The sequence below is a fragment of the Eptesicus fuscus genome, chromosome 1 (genome assembly GCF_027574615.1).
Source record: "Eptesicus fuscus isolate TK198812 chromosome 1, DD_ASM_mEF_20220401, whole genome shotgun sequence".
Classification (NCBI taxonomy): Eukaryota; Metazoa; Chordata; class Mammalia; order Chiroptera; family Vespertilionidae; genus Eptesicus; species Eptesicus fuscus.
Window position 1 is genome coordinate 130,468,539 of NC_072473.1, and position 15,999 is coordinate 130,484,537.

The following is a 15,999-nucleotide window of genomic DNA, read 5'->3' on the forward strand; positions in this document are numbered from 1 at the left end:
CAGCTGAGAGGGACAAGAAGCATGAGTGATAAACTGTGGTCATCTGTCATTTCAGCATAACCCAGTTGGCTCTGAGCCCATATCCCTCCCCACCAGAATAAGCCCCGGTGTGAAATAATAAAAAAAACACATGCCAGCCTCTTCCCCCGGTTCCTGGCATAGACCACCTAAAATCCTTATAACTTCCTAAGTGATAAGAGCACTATTTGTTCTAATGAGGCAACTCTGAGGTGGCCCCGGAATGGGAGCTGTTCACAAGAAAGACCAAGGCGTGATTAGAAGCTTAGAACTTTCAGATTCACCCTCCATTCTCTTGAGAAGGAAGAGGGGCTGGAAATAGAGTTAATGATGGATCTTGCTTACATGATGAAGCCTAGATGAAATCCCAATAGTATGAGGTTCAGAGAGCTTCTGGGTTGATGAATACATCCATATGCTGGGAGAGTAATAAAATCCATCACCACGGAGACAGAAGCTCCTGTGCTTTGGACCTTTCAGATGTCACCCTATGTATCTCTTCATCTGGCTGTTCTTCTGCATCCTTTATCATATTCCTTATTGTAAACATTTTAGCAATTGACTGAACTGGAGGAGGGGTCATGGAAACCTTGGATTTATAGCCAGTTTTTCAGAATACAGGTGACAACCTGGGACTTGCAATTGGCATCTGGGCTGGGAGGAGCAGACTTGTAGGACTGAGTCCTTAAGTTGTGGGCACTGAGCTAACTCTGGTTAGTGTCAGGATTGAATTGAATTGTGGAACACATAGATGATGATGCTTTAGAGCAGTGGTTCTCAACCTTTCTAATGCCGTGACCCTTTAATACAGTTCCTCATGTTGTGGTGACTCCCAACCATAAAATTATTTTCGTTGCTACTTCATAACTGTAATTTTGCTACTGGTCTTAGGCGACCCTGCTAGCGGTTCTCAACCTGTGGGGCACATCGGAAATCACAGATATTTACATTACGATTCATTAACAGTAGCAAAATTACAGTTATGAAGTAGCAACGAAAATAATTTTATGGTTGGGGGGTCACCACAACATGAGGAACTGTATTAAAAGGTCGCGGCATTAGAAAGGTTGAGAACTACAGCTTTAGAGAATAGGTTAGTGTGAGGGAAAAGCCGGAAGTGTTCTGACGGTGGTAGTAGCGTGACACTAAAGAAGAAACACTGGAGTATTTGCCCAGACACCAGAAATGCCTCCCCCATCCAACCCACCCTGATCAGGCCTGGCCCAGGGGAGAAATAAGTCTCACGGTCACCATTTTCCAAGAAACTGCCTCAGAGAAAAATAGAGGCCTCCTTTCACCTTCTCTACAGGCCTCAGAGCAGGGAATCACCTGGTACACACACAGACCATGTAAAAGGGCTTTCCAAGCCGCAGGTTGTAACTCATGAACAGGCCAATGGAATGCTGTATGTCACTGGAGCAGAATTTCATGTCTTTAATGAATTACAATGGAATAACAGCACATCGCAGAACAGAATAGAAAATGCCAGGCTGTATCGCATGTGCAAAGGGTCAGTATGGGTTCATGGAGCATTTGGCTCAGAGTCACTGCGAAATGTGTTGCGTATTGTGGGTCTTGGTGAAGAAAGCTCAGAAGGCTCCTCTTGTGATGCATGTACTGCTCTTTGTCACACATCCCTGCATTTTCCAGTTCTGTGCTAGGAATAGGGATTAGCTATAGACCCAGCCTAAAAATGACTGGAACACAAACAATACAGAGAGGAGGGTATAAACAGTCATTTAGGACGTGATCAGAAGAGCATATGCATCCACATGGGGCATCAGACTTTGGGCGGGGGGGAGAAGTCTAATGGGGGGTGGACTTGGAGCCATGTACAGGGTGATTTCTGGGTTTAGGCAAAACCCTAGTCTCCTGACATCTCAAAATCTGGGTCTGCCTCCTGGAGCAGGGGGAGGAGGAAAGCATTATCTACCTTGGGACCAAAGGCCAGTTATTCCCTCTCATGACGACAACGTGTTTCCAAGTCGTCCTTTCCTGCACTTGTCTCCCTTGCTGGGCATCCATTTGGTGGGTCCATCTTCCCAGGGGGGAAGAGAAACGAAATCTTTCAGGATCTACTTTGGGGATTCTCTTCTGTTTTCACATGGACGAGAATGTACCCAATGGCTAATATCAGAATATTGAATTTGAGGAACGCAGCGCTATATTAGGGTAAAGGAGAGTTTGTTTCTGCTGAGGCGGAGGTGGAGCAGCATCCTCACTGACTCAGGCAGGACTCCCTTCTCACTGCTGAGCCACCCAGAGTGTGCTCCTAGTTCCGGAGGAACTCTGCCTTCGATATACTGACCCCTCACACCATCCTTCCTGGCACACTCTCCTTTCGATGGCTGTGATAGCACACACTGGGTCCTGGGTCTCCCTTGCCTGTATGCCAGGCACTCTCCCATGCACCCTGTGCATCTGTGTCCTCCCCTGCCCACACTATCACCAGGACACTGCCTCTCCCTCTCTGCATGTTCTGCCCTGGTGGTCCTAGTGATGGGAAAATGATTCCACTTCTCCCCTGAGTTCTGGGACAGAGTCCAGAGCATCTCTGTCTCCTCTCACACATTCCACAATGGACTGTACCAGCCCCTGAGCCTGATATCTGACAGAGTTAGTAAAGGCAAGGGTTTCAACATGTAAAAACTGGAAATATCCCCCAGGAGAATGTCAAGGTCAGGTGGGCAAGGATATTTGTGTCTTGTTATGTAATGTCTCCTCAGCACCACGGACAGCGCCCAGTACCCAGTATATGGCTCTTAGGTGTTTAACACATGAAATCTTTGATGCAGCAATTCCAGTTCTATTTATGTGTGAAAATGAACCACTCACACATGTGCACAGGGTTTGTGCACAAGAAGGAGAGGAGCAACCAACTGAGAAAAACTTTTGTTTATTAACTAACAGTAACTGATGAATGAGTAGTTGGGGTTTGCAACACAGAACTGCAGAACAGGGAACAGAACAAGAAGGACATGCCCAGGACACTTAGTACAGAAAGCAAATAGAAAATGCTCATAGATAAACTGTTAGTGTGTGTGTGTGTGTGTGTGTGTGTGTGTGTGTGTGTGTGTGTGTGCGTGTCTGTGTGTGTATGTGTATGTGTGTGTGCCTGGGTGTGGGTATAAATGCAGAGAAAGCTTCTGGAATCCAACTCCTGGAATGCCTTACAAGTCACACTGGGGAGACGGAGGGTAGTGCTCCTCTGAGCAGAGACACCTGCCAGTGCTGTTTCCCAAGGTAAGTGCATGGAGACACGGACAGAAACATGCATTAAGTACAGGTATTACTACACCTTGTATAACGAACATCTAACAGATCATGTCACACATTAAGAAACGAACTTTTAACTACTGCAAACTCTTTCTTTTAATTGCTGCACCCCTGGTGGCCAGTAGTTCACAGTCGTGCCCATGGTCATGAAGGGCCACCAGGTTCTGCTTCTCTTCATGGGCACTTGTCACATCCCTGAGGTGGAGACAAGGAGAGAAAAGGACAATAAGAGGCAGTGAGCTCCCCTTGCCTGATCGTTAATACCCAACCCCTCATCTGACTGCAGGACCCTGAGCACTCAGATTCCGCCCCACCTCATGCTGTGCACGCACCACCCACTGCTCCTCAAAGTGAATCTTCTGCTCATGCCACAGGGACTCTCACCTGTTGTATGAGTTCCTAGGCTAGAGGCAGCTGAGGCCTATAGTTCAGGAGCTGACCAGAGGGGAGGCCCAGGGCATCCTGGGTAGGGAGCTCCTTGGCTCCACAGAGCAGGGAGTAGAAAGAGGGAGGCAAGCCTGGTCATTTAGTGTCAATGCTGCACTCCAAGGGTCTTGGCAAAGGAACGATTTTGGGAAGGAATGACAAAGTGCGACTATGAGAACAGTGTGTTTTGCAGCGGTGTGAGCTGGAAGGAAAGGCCACTTACGTACTTAGTCATCTTCCTCCGGGTCACTGATCTCTTCATACACAATATGGTTCTTTCTTTCCCTCAGCCTGCCAAGCCAGACATTAGTCTCTTCTTTCCTGGATCCTCTGAGCTCCAGCATTGGGGCAGCAGCTTGAAAGGAACCTGGGACATTCGGGGTGGAAGTAACTTACCTGAAATGAGGACAAGAGCTGGAGGAGCAGCTTTCTCCCAGACAGAAATCCCGGCAGAGGACATTGTTCTTCTTCTGATCCCTTCAGTGTGCCCTGAACCTCTAAATAAGTAGCCCTAAGCCAGGCTCTAGCAGCAACCCACCTTGGTTCAGAGTTTGGCCTCTCCTGGGTACCTCCATACCCAACACTAGTAGCAGCCATCTGTAGATCGCTTTGTCACTCATGCTGGGTGGCCCCAGGCAGGGTGAGGGAAGTGGTTGATTTTGCACTTCCCAGGAGGTTCCAGAGCTAGTGCATCCAGGGTCAGCTTTGGCCATGCCAGATTACAACCCTACCACCTCCAAGAATGACACACTCGAACGGAAACCAAGATGGCGGCATAGATGAACATCTATACTGATGCCTCACACAACAATTTCAAAACTACAACTAAAAGACAAAGCAGACATCATCCACAACCACCGAAAAGCCGGCTGAGTGGAAATTCTACAACTACAAAGGAAAAAAAAAAGGACACTGAGATGCAGGAGCGGCAGAGGGCAGAACTGTGGAGAGACAGAGACATGCGCGTGTGAGAAAAAGGGCTGGGTGGCTGAATACATGGCTGGCTTTCTCAAACTGGAGCGAAACAAAGGCTCCCCATAGTGCTGAAATCCAGTCCCGGGATAGACTTGAGGAACCCAGACATATACGGGGAGAAAGTGGACTGTATGGCAGCGGGCAGGGCTCGAGAGCAGCTTTCTCTCAGAGGTGCGTGCAGCCATAGTCGCGGGGCACTGAGACCCAGCAGGACTGCGGAAGACACGCAGAGACGCAGAGATGTGTGCGCGAGAGGAAAGGCCTGGCGGCTGGATATGGGGCTGCCTTGATCTTTCCGGAGGGAAACAGGGACTCCCTACTGCACCGTACTTCAGTTTCAGAGGTGTGTGCAGCCATTGCTGCAGGGCACGGAGACCCAGAGGAATTCAGGAAGACAGGTGAGGAGGCGCTCGAGCGTGTGCAGAGACGGCTCGGGCAGTTGAACGTGTGGCTGCCTTTCTTATTCCAGAGGGAAACGTAGCCTCCCGACTACACGTACTCCAGTTCCAGGTGAACCTTTGGGTACCCACACTCATTTGGGGAGAAACTGGTCTGTCTGGCAGCGGGCAAAACTCGAGAGCAGCTTTCTCTCAGAGGTGCGTGCAGCTATTGCTGCGGGACACTGAGACCCAAACCGGGAAACCAAGGCTGCTGGCTCCGCCCCGAGACCCCACACCATCCAAACTGAGCACAGAAACTCTCCCATGTAGACACAGCTAATCCTCACAGCCAATTTGCCTGGAGTTCAACTCCGCCCAGTGATACCAACAACAATCAAGCCTTAACTACAACAAGTCTGTGCAGCCCATAAAGGGGTGCACCAAGAGCGTCCACCTCAGGTAACTGGGGAGGCTGAGCCACTGGGCCCAAAGGACACCTCGCACACAAAGCCACTCTATCAACTCAGGGAAGCAGCCAAAATGCAGAGACAAAGAGGCAAATCACAAATGAAAGAAATGGAGGAAAGCAGAAGACCAGACATAGAGTTCAAAACCACATTTATAAGGTTACTCAAGAATCTGCTAAAAACCTCTGAGGAACTTAGTGAGACCTTTAAAGATCTTAATGAGAATGCCAAAAAAAATGGAAAAGGACTAGACAGAAATTAAACATATATTGTCTGAAATAAAGAATATACAGAAATTCAACAGTGGAACAGAAGACCCCAAGAACCAAACCAAAGATTTGAAACACGTGGAAGCAAAAGACACCCAACCTGAAAAACAAAAAGAAAAGGGAATCCAAAAATATGAAGATAGTGTAAGGAGCTTATGGGACAACTTTAAGTGTACCAACATCCGAATTTTTGGGGTGCCAGAAGAAGAGAGAGAGCAAAATATTGAAAACCTATTAGAAGAAATAATGACAGAAAACTTTCCCTACATGGTGAAAGAAATAGACTTACAAGTCCAGGAAGCACAGAGAACCCCGAACAAAAGGAATCCAAAGAGGACCACACCAAAACACATCATAATTAAAATGCCAAGGGCAAAAGACAAAGAGAGAATCTTGAAAGCAACAAGAGAAAAATAGTTACCTACAAGAGAGTACCCATACGACTGTAGGTTGATTTCTCAACAGAAACTATGCAGGCCAGAAGGGAGTGGCAAGAAATATTCGAAGTGATGAACAGCAAGAACCTACAACCAAGATTACTCTACCCAGCAAAGCTATCATTTAGAATTGAAGGTCAGATAAAGAGCTTCACAGATAAGAAAAAGCTAAAGGAATTCATCACTGCCAAACCAGGATTATATGAAATGCTGAAAGGTATTCTTTAAGAAGAGGAGGAAGAAGAAAAAGGTAAAGATAAAAATTATGAACATCAAATACATGTCTATCAACAAGTGAATCTAAAAATCAAGTGAAGAGAAGATCTGATGAACAGAATAAACTGGTGAGTATGATGGAATCAGGGACATAGAGGGGGAGTGGACAGACAATTCTCAGGGGAAAGGGGGTGTGAGGGGTTCGGGAAGAGATTGGACAAAAATCTTACACCTATGGATGAAGACAGTGGTGGGGGGTAGGGTCATGGGTGGGGAGGGAATCGGGTGGAGGGAAGCTATGGGGGGGAAAAGAGGAGTATATGTAATAATTTGAACAATAAAGATTTATTAAAAAAAATAATGACACAACTCAGGGGGCAGACTTGGTGAGCACCAGAGCCCCACTAAAGCAAGTCCTGCTCCATAGGGTTGGTTCCTGTCCAGCAGCTCTTCTGCTGTAGTGTTAGCTGATCCTCCAAGGCAATTGTCCTAGGGGCAATCCCTCCCAGTGACACCATCATCAACCAAGGATAAACTACAAAAGCATAGTGCAGAAGAGGAAGATGGTGATTGGCAAGAAGGCAGGGAGGGAGAGGGTGTGAGAGAGTGAGGGAGCAAAGGAGGAGTGTGTTTATGTGTGTGGTCTGTGGTGGTGTGTGTGTGTGTGTGTGTGTGTGTGTGTGTGTGAGCTAAGTACAGTTAGATCCTGCAGGACTTTCAGGGGCTGGTGGATGGGGCAGTCTTAGACTGTGAGGCCCTGCTGCCACTGCAAACACTCCAGGGCGGCCAGTGATGGCACAGTAACCATGCCATCTTGAAGGGAATTACTGTTGCAACTAGGATCCTAGCCTCACCACCACCCAGACTGGCCTCAGATGCAAACTGGGACCGTACAGCCACTCTGGACAAAGACCTGTGAGCACAGCTGCAGACCCATGGACACTGAGAATATAGACATCCTGGCTGCAGATTTCTGTGAGTCACAGAGTGCGTCCTCCTCCCCACCAACCTGCTGCAGTGGCATATGGCCTGCTCTACCCACAGCATGCAAGCAGGCTTCCTGCTGACACAGGGTGGCTGTGCAACCAGGTCCCCCAAGCAGGCCAGGGAGCCTGATTCTCTGTGCATGAGGCTGCACTGAGCACCAGTGACTTTGACTCTTGGCATGTGCAAGCAGGGAGTCTGTTTCTCTTCGTGCGTGCACATGGGAATCCTGATTTTCAGTGCATGCACACTGAGCATCAGCAACTCCGATTGTCAGTGTGCACACGCACAGGGACCCCAATTCTTAGCACATGCAGGAGGCTGAACCAGTGCCAGAGACTCTTATTCTCAATTCTTGGTGCATGCACATGGGGACCCTGATTCCTGGAGCATGCCTGGGGACTCTGATTTTTGGCACACGCCTGTGGGGACTCTGTTTCTCAGTGCATGCATGCGGAGACCCTGATTCTAGGTGTGCGCATGAGGCTGCACTGAGTGCTGGGGACTCTGATTCTCAGCCCACATAACTCCCTCCGATCTATGGCAGCCACATGTTTTGGTGTCTGAGCTCTTCAGTGATGCTCAGGTGCCATGACACAAACACTGCACACAGCTCTGGCCCCTGCATCTCAGTGCTTGGACCTTCTGGTGATACTTAGAATGGGGAGACAAAAAAAAACAACCCCCAGAGGAAAGAAAAAGAGGAATCACCAAGAAAGGAACTAAATGAAATGAAGGCATGAAATATGTCAGAAAAATAATTCATAGTAATGAATTATAAACTGGATGAACGAGGAAATCAACAACCTATGCAAAAATCAGAAAGAAATCAAAAGTGATATAGCTACAATAAAAAACGCTATGGGAGTTTTCAACAGTAGACTAGGAGAAGAAGAGTTAGTGAGTTAGAAGATAAGGTAGAGAAACAAGTGTAATCTGAACAGCAACTGGAGAAAAAAATTAAAAAGCAGGAGGAGAGCCTAAGGAAGCTTTGGGAGAATACGAAACGAAGTAACATACGTATAATAGGGCTGCCAGAAGGACAAAAGGAGAAGCAAGGATTAGAAAATCTATTTGAAGAAATAATGACAGAAAATTTCCCTGATATGGCGAAGAAAAAAGTCACACAAGTACAGAGAGTCCCAAGCAAGATCAATCCCAAAAGATCCACACCAAGACACGTCATAATTACAATGGCAAATGTTAACAACAAAGAGAGAATCTTAAAGGCGGCAAGAGAGAGACAGAGAGTTACGTACATAGGCTCCCCCATCAGATTATCAAATGATTTCCAAACAGAAACACATCAGGCTAGAAGGGAATGAAATGAAGTATACAAAGTGATGCAAAGCAAAGGACTGAATCCAAGAATACTCTATCCAGCAAGACTATCAATCAAAATTGAAGGGGAAATCAGGAGCTTTGCAGACAAAAATAGGCTAAAGGAGTTTATCACTACCAAGCTAGCAATGCAAAAATGCTAAAGGGAATGCTGTAAAAACAGGAAATAGAAAGGGAGGAAGGAACACAGGCATAAAGTACAGAAATGGCTACAAACAAGTACAGATCAATAACATTAAACATAAATGGATTAAATGCTCCAATCAAAAGACACAAGTGAGTGAATGGATAAGAAAACATGATCCATATATATGCTGTCTACAGGAGACCCACCCCAGAACAAGGGACTCACACAGATTGAAAGTGAAGGGATGGAAAAATATCAGGCGAAAGGAAATAAAAAAAAAAAAAGCTGGGGTAGCAATACTTATATCTGACAAAATAGACCTCAAAGAGAAGACCATAACAAGAGACAATAAAGGCCACTTCATAATTCTAAAGGGATCGATACAGCAAGAGGATATAACTCTGGTAAACTTTTATGCATCCAATGCAGGAACACTGAAATACATAAAACAACTTCTAGAAGATATCAGGGGATATATTGACAGCAACACAATCATAGTAGGAGTCTTTAATACTCCATTAACATCACTGGATAAATCCTCTTGACAAAAAATTAGCAAAGAAAAATCAATATTAAATGACTCTCTAGAACAGATGGACTTAAGTGACATTTTTAGAACATTCCACCTGAAAACTACAGAATATACATTCTTCTGAAGTGCACATGGGACATTTTCAAAGATAGACCATATATTGGGACACAGGCAAAGTCTCTCCAAATTCAAGAAGATTGAAATCATATCAAGCATCTTCTCATATCACAATGGCATAAAATTAGAAATCAATTACAGTAAAAACAATCACAAAAATTCAAACACTTGGAGGCTGAATAGCACACTGTTAAACAATGATTGGGTTACCAAAGAGATCAAAGAAGAAATAAAACATATCCTGGAAATAAACGACAATGAAAACACAACAATACAAAATCTTTGGATCTTTGGGACACAGTGAAAGCAGTCATGAGAGGAAAGTTCATAACATTACAGGCATACCTCAAAAAAAATCCAAGAAAAGAAAAGAAAAACTGGTAAAAAACCACCTAACTCTGCAACTTGAAGAATTAGAAAGAGAGCAACAAGAAAAGTCCAGTGTGATCAGAAGGAAGGAAATAATAAAGATCAGAGCAGAAATAAATGACATAGACACCAAAAAAACAAAACAAAACATTACAAAAGATCAATGAAACCAAGAGCTAGTTCTTTAAAAGGATAAACAAGGGGGGCTTAACACCAGCCCCTGAAGGACAGGAGAGAAAGAAAAGCCTGGCTGCTGGCGAAGATCAGAAAGAAAGAGGGAAAGAAAGAGAGAGGTAAGATAGGTGACTCACCATAAAACTTCAGCTCTGTCAATTTGTGAACCCAATAATGACATCAGGTTTTCAGGTGACCTACCTTCTTTAATTTTAATCAAGATTGGCAGTGAAGGCAGCCAATGACATTTTTTTTCTTATCATTTGGGACACTAAAAGGAGAGAGAGAACTATATAACCAGACATCCTGAGAAAAGAGACCATGGGGAGACAAAGAAACAGCCTGCATATGAAACAAAAGCAGGCATCACTAGAAAAGGAAGTAAACTTAATGGAGGCAAGCAACCTGTCAGAGAAAGAATCAGAGAAATGGACATAAGGTGGCTGAAAAGAATGGAAGACAAATTCGACAATATGAGTAAGAACCAAGAGGAAATGAAGAAGAACCAAGAAGAAATGAAAAATGACATCACTGCTGTAAAGAACTCAAGAGAAAGCATCAAGAGTAGACTAGAAGAAGCAGAGGACCACATCAGTGAGCTAGAAGACAAGGTAGGAAAAAATACACAAGTAGAGCAGCTTCTAGAATAAAAAATTAAAAAGCAGGAGGAGAGCCTAAGGGAACTTTGGGAAAACACAAAACAAAACAACATGCGCATAATAGGGGTTCCAGAAAGAGAGGAAACTGAGCAAGGAATAGAAAACCTGTTTGTAGAAATAATGACAGAACACTTCCCTGATATAGGGAAAAAAAAACCCACACAAAACCCAGAAGCTCACAGAGCCTCAAGCAAAATAAACCCCAAAAGACCAACACCAAGGCACATTATAATTAAATTGGCAAACACCAATGACAAAGTAAGAATCTTAAAAGTGGCCAGAAAGAGACAGAAAGTTACCTACAAAGGAACCCCCATCAGACTAGCAACTGATTTCACAACAGAAACTCATCAGGCCAGAAGAGAATGGAATGAAATATACAAAGTCATGCAAAGGAAGGGTCTGCATCCAAGAATATTGTACCCAGCAAAGCTATCAATCCAAATTGAAGGTGAAATCAGGAGCTTCACAGACAAAAAAGGTCTAAGGGAATTTATTACCACCAAACCAGCAATGCAAGAAATGCTAAAGGGTCTTCTGTAAAAAAAAAAATGAAATAGGAAGCGAAGAAAGAACACAGGGGTAAAGAATAAAAATGGCAACAAATAAGTACCTATCAATAATAACTTTAAATGTAAATGGATTAAATGCCCCAATCAAAAGACATAGGGTAACAGATTGGATAAGAAAACAAGACCCATATATCTGCTGTCTATAAGAAACACACCTCAGAAAAAAAGACGAACACAGACTGAGGGTGAAGGGATGGAAAAAGGTTTTTCAGGCAAATGGAAATAAAAAAAAGCCGGGGTAGCAATACTTACAGCTGACAAATTAGATCTCAAAGTGAAGGACATAACAAGAGATAAGGAAGGCCACTTCATAATACTAAAGGGAGCAATCCAACAAGAAGAAATAACTCTGGTAAACATATACGCACCCAATACAGGAGCACCCAAATACATAAAAAAATCTCCTGGAGGATATCAAGGGAGAGATTGACAGCAATACAATCATAGTAGGAGACTTCAATACCCCACTATCACCATTGGACAAATCCTCTAAACAAAAAAATATCAGCAAAGAAACATCAATCCTTAATGACTCACTAGACCAGATGGAATTAACTGACATCTTCAGAACATTTCACCCCAAAGCCACAGAATATACATTCTTCTCAAGTGCACATGGGTCATTTTCAAATATAGACCATATGTTGGGTCATAGGCAAAGTCTCTTCAAATTCAAGAAGATAGAAATCATATCAAGCATCTTCTCAAATCACAGTGGCATAAAACTGGAAATCAACTACAGTAAAAATAATCCCCAAAAAATCAAACACATGGAGACTAAATAGCATGCTATTAAACAATGACTGGGTAACCAGGGAGATCAAGGAAGAAATAAAAAACATGATGGCAACAGATGACAGTGAAAACACAACAATCCAAAATCTATGGGACACAGTGAAAGAAGCTTGAGAGGGAAGTCCATAACTGTACAAGCCTACTAAAAAAAAGAAAGAAAGAAAGAAAGAAAGAAAGAAAGAAAGAAACACAGGAATGCTCAGGGCCTACTCAAAAAGTCAAATAATCCTTTCCACTAATATTTACAGGGTAAAATAAGACTGTTGTTAGAGTAATAAATTTGACAGTAAAATAGTAGTCAAGTTTTCAGGCTAATTTATATTGGCTAATTGAAACTAGCAAATATTCTAGAAAAATTAATAGTACTGGACAAAAAACAGTTCCTAAAGTGTTAAGTAAAATTTTTATTGGTAGTTCATCTCATGATAAAATTGCATAACATGTAATGAACCTAAAACAGTCATATTATAGTGCAAAAAATAAAATTTAAAAGCTATCAAGACTACATTAAAAATTTTTCAAAAGCCTCCTAATATTTAAATAAAAAAAGGGGGGATAGTAGAAGAATATCATGTAAGGAAAAATACCCTGTAAGTAATTTACATCTAGAAAATTTGTACTTTAGAAAATTAATTGTAATTCTAAAAGCAAGACACCCATGAAAAACACACAAGGTGTCAAAACAAGCAAGAGGAAAATCATTTGGGCAAAAACTGAAAAAGGATCCCAAGTCAAATTTATAGGAAATATTCCTTTATTAACTTTTGGTCGAAAATATGTTTGTATATTTTCAGAAAACAACTATGAGACCATGTGGATTCCGGCAACAGAGAGGAATCGACAGGACTACTCCAGCCATGAAGACAGAAAAGAAGCAGTCCAGAGATGGAAGTTGCTGACGTCGCCTTGCCATACTAGCAGTCAGCAGCTGTGTGTCACTGCAGGTTGCCCAGGACCAAACTAGAGAGGGTCGGACCTGCATTACCACCATTTGTCCACCATCCAGAACTGAAATATCATTGCTGACATGTACACATAAGGAACTGTTTGACATTGAAATTGGGTCTCAAAAGAACTGTTGGCCCAGAAAGAAACTCACTACAGACTGATTCATTTGCCTGTCAGCATAACCATTATTGCTTGTCTCATTTTCAGTTCTTATAAGTGTATTTCTAGTAGCACATGATCTCACTCATCTAGGGGAAATGATGAACAACATAGACTGATGAACAAGAACAGACCCAGAAACAAGGAGGCATGGATCAGACTGTTGGGCCTCGGAGGGAGGGTAGGGGAGGGTAGGAGTAAAGGGGAGAGATCAACCAAAGGACTTGTGTGCATGCATCTGTGCCTATCCAGTGGTTAAGGACAACAGGGGGGTGGGGGCATGCGTGGGGAGGGGTGTGGGATGGGAATGGGGGGATGAAGACAAATATGTGATACCATCCTATCTAATAATAGACAAATATGCAAATTGACCATACCTCCGACACACCCACAAGCCACGCCCACCATCCAATCAGAGCGAGTATGCAAATTAACCCAAACCAAGATGGCTACAGCCACAGAGAGCAAGGTTTCCTAGGTAACAGAGGAAGCCAAGCTTTCCGCCTGCCCTTACCAGGCCTAAGCCTCCACTCAAGCTACAAAGTTTCAATTATAGAAGGTAAACAAATTCAAACAAATGGCGGCAGAATGGAGCTTGAGAGAGCAGGCCAGGGTTGCCGCCGGCAACAGGGGAAGCAAAACTTTCCACACACCCTGGCCGGGCCCACCCACTTAAGGCAACAAAGTTTCAATTATAACCCCAACACAAATGGCTGCGGGCCTCAGAGGGAGCCCCAGGCTTGGCTCTGCTCCAGGCTACAAAGTTTCAATTGTAGAAGGAAAATAAATTCCAGATACCAGGGCCTCCGCTAGCGTTGCCAGGGGGTGTGGCCGGCCTGCAAACCACCACAGGCCCCTCGCTCAGGCCGCCCCACACCCCAAGGGAACCCCACCCTGATCAGGGACACCCTTCAGGGCAAACCAGCTGGCCCCCACCCCTGTACCAGGCCTCTATCCTATCTAATAAAAGAGTACTATGCAGATTGATCATCACTGCAACACACAATATAGCTGCCCCCATGTGGTCAAAGATCCTGCCCCCATGTGGACACAAGATGGCCACCACAAGATGGCCAGCAGGAGAGGGCAGTTGGGAGGCACCCAGCCTGCAAGGGAGGGCAGTTGAGAAGGACCAGGCCTTCAAGGGAGGGCAGTTGGAGGTGATCAACCCTGCAGGAGAGGGCAGTTAGGGGTTACCAGGTCGGCAGAGGAGGGAAGTTGGGGGCAAACAGGCTGGCAGCAGAGTGGTTAGGGGGTGATCAGGTTGGCAGGCAGAAGCGGTTAGGGGAAATCAGGAAGACAGGCAGGCAAGCAGTTGGGAGCCAGCAGTCCTGGATTGTGAGAGGGATGTCCGACTGCCCGTGTAGGCCCAATTCGATCAGGCCTAAACGGGCAGTCGGACATCCCTTGAGGGGTCCCAGATTGGAGAAGGTACAGGCTGGGCTGAGGGACAACCCCCCTCGGTGCACGAATTTCATGCACAGGGCCTCTAGTAATCAATAAAGAAATAAAAAAAAGAAATCTGAAAAAAAAGAAACAATGGTAATAAATTACCTAATTCTACAACTCAAAGAGTTAGAAAGAGAGCAACAAGAAAAGCCCAATGTAAGCAGAAGGAAGGAAATAATAAAGATCAGAGCAGAGATAAACGACATAGAGACCAAAGAAACAATACAAAAGATCAACGAAACCAAGAGCTGGTTCTTTGAAAGGATAAACAAGACTGATGAACCTCTAGCGAGGCTCACCAAGAAGAAAAGAGAGAGGAGCCAAATAAACAAAATCAGAAATGAAAGAGGTGAAATAACAACAGACCCAGTCGAAATACAAAGGATTGTTAAAAAATACTATGAACAAATCTATTTCAACAAACTGGACAACCTGGAGGAAATGGGCATATTCCTAGGAAAATATAACTTTCCAAAACTCAATCAAGAGGAATCTAAACATCTCAATCGGCCAATAACTATGGAAGAAATTGAAGCAGTTATCAAAAAGCTTCTGGCAAACAAACCCCGGGGCCAGACGGCTTCACAGGTGACTTTTACCAAACATTCAAGGAAGACCTAAAATCTATCCTCCTCAGACTATTCCAAAAAATTCAAGAAGAAGTAATACTTCCAAGCTCCTTCTTTGAAGCCAGCAGCACCCTAATACCAATACCAAATAAAGACAACACAATGAAAGAGAATTACAGGACAATATCCCTCATGAACATAGATGCCAAAATCCTCAACAAAATTCTATCAAATAGGATCCAGCAGTACATCATAAAGATCATACACCATGACAAAGTAGGACTTATCCCAGGAATGCAAGGATGGTACAATATCCGCAAATCAATAAACGTGATATATCACATAAACAAATTGAGAGATAAAAATCACATAGTCATATCAATTGGTGGAGGAAAAGTATTTGACAAAATCCAACACCCTTTCTTGATAAAAACTCTCAACAAGGTGGGAATAGAAGGATCATACCTCAACATGATAAAAGCTATATATGATAAACCCACAGCTAACATCATACTCAATGGGCAAAAACTAAGACCATTTACCCTAAGAACAGGAACAAGACAGGGATGTCCACTCTCACCACTCCTGTTCAACATAGTACTGGAAGTATTAGCTATCGCAATTAGGCAAGAAGAAGAAATAAGAGGCATCCAAATTGGAAAAGAAGAAGTGAAGCTGTCCTTATTTGCAGACAACAAGATATTGTACATAAAAAACCCAAAAGACTCCATAAAAAACTC